Raw genomic sequence first — 2,137 nt, forward strand, 5'->3', positions numbered from 1 at the left:
CGTGAGCTTGGCCCACAGGTGTTGGCCATTATTTTCTAGACAGACAGCTGTAAGCAGAGCGCTCACAGGCGTACAAGACAGCCTTTCAGCGTCACATAAGACCCAGTTGGTAGGAAATACACGTTTTCTGACTGAAATTAATTCAGTGTCTACCTGCTGAGGACTTCCTAAGATGGATAGTTGCCGTTAGATTTGAAATCGCCCATAGGATGTAACTCAAATTATTTGCAGTCTTACAGTCCAAGTATCACACTTGAGACATTTATCAATGTAAATCAGTCGAGTCTTGGGACTTACTGAGGCAACCTGCTGAAGCTGTCATTGAGGTACAGTTCGGTGGGGCTCTCTCCAGGAGACTGGACGTATGTGACGCATCCCAAGGCAGACACGCAGGGAATGTCGTACTGGTACTGCAAGTACCATGTCTTCTCCTCCTGTGGGACCAGAGCAGTGCTATTCCTGTAAGACTACTCTATTTCCAGCTTCCATCTTTTCTTGTACTTCGTTTCTGTGAAGATCAAGCAGCACCCTGATACACTCATTCTGGCGTGAGGTTGTCTTTCCGTAATTTACCGTTCTCATTTTCGCAATTTGTTTCTGTAATAATGGCTTTCTGTCTCTCCATCACCCTTGCCTCCTTCACAATTACAAGCGAGCGAGGTGGCGTGGTGGTCAGATACTGCATTCGTATTTGGGAAGACGTAGGTTCTAATATCTGTTTAAGCCTCCAGATGCATGGTTCATGTGACGTCCCTAAAGCCCCTCAAAACAATGACACGGTGGTTCTTTTGAATTGGTGCGAGTGATTTCCTTTCACATCATTTCAAACACGAACTTGTGGAATTTTTCTAATAACCTCGTTGTCAACAGGGCATTGAACTCTAATATTCCTTCTTTTACACCACTGCATGCGCTGAAATGGTTGATTACGTATGAAGGTTTTCATATTATTTTATTCGCTAGCTGTCGGTCGTAAGTGGAAGGTCACAGCTGATTCGGACGCTTTTCGCTCTGTAGCCCATATTTATTTACGAAGTATTCCCCTTTATTTTTGATTTGACTGATTGATTTATGTTTAATATTTATTTCTGTATGGTGGATAGTGGAATTTGCAAATTTTGGAGTAAGGGCTAACCATGATGTCAGCACCGTGATGAATTCATTTGTTTTTACAAGTTGTTTACATCAGTTTTGTTTTTATCTTCCAATTTACTTTATAAATTCCTTTGTTTCTAGCTTTTGCAGTATCTCCATCAATCTTGTTTTTATGATCATTAAATCGCCTTACTTGTATCTTTCTCAGGAGGAAAGGTTCACTGTAAAACATGTTTATATATAGACTTTTATTTTTTGTATCCTATAATGAAAGAAGTAAAGTATCAAATACGTTAGGAGCGTTTCATTTTTAGCTGCCACTGGTACAGCGCTGCAGAAGCTTCGAATTTCATCGTTCGTCAGTAATCGCTTGCATAGCAGTTCCCCATTTCCTATTCATTCTCGGAAGCGTAAGTGAAATATCCTAGCGAAAGTGTTAAATATGTTCGTCACTCACATCACTACAATCTGGTCGGAAGAAATCCAAGTGTAACTGACGTCTTTGACAGAAGTGCACCTTTAGTGACACTGCAGCTGTCCGTCAGATGGCATCGAATCATTTACAAGTCCTTTGAAATTTTCCGCTTATAAGTTTCTCAGGAAACCGTTAAAAACGTGCTATGACTGGCGTACTGTTTTATGCTTGTCCTTTAGCACTAACTCAAACTGTCTTTAAGAATTTCTTCGATTTGTAGACCGATATATAAATCTGCTCTCACTTTTTAGGAAGTAAGCGAAAGGAACTTTTGACGTAAGCAAGTGAAAGCAGAGCCATATCTCGAAATGGATGGTTTTATATCATCAGTTGAGTTCACAGAAACTCTTTGTGAAGGTCTACAAGCAGGATGCAGAAATAGCAGCCATGAGTGCACTTGGTCTACTCGCTCCAAATAATCGGCTTTCCGAATGACATACTACGTACTCTTCCATTCATCCACCCATTGAAGTTGAACGAACATATAGTACAGCACATGTGTAGTGCCTCTATTATATCTCTGTCGTCCATGTTACACACTACAATAAATACTTCCTATTTATACAA

This window comes from Schistocerca serialis, chromosome 7 (genome assembly GCF_023864345.2).
Source record: "Schistocerca serialis cubense isolate TAMUIC-IGC-003099 chromosome 7, iqSchSeri2.2, whole genome shotgun sequence".
Classification (NCBI taxonomy): Eukaryota; Metazoa; Arthropoda; class Insecta; order Orthoptera; family Acrididae; genus Schistocerca; species Schistocerca serialis.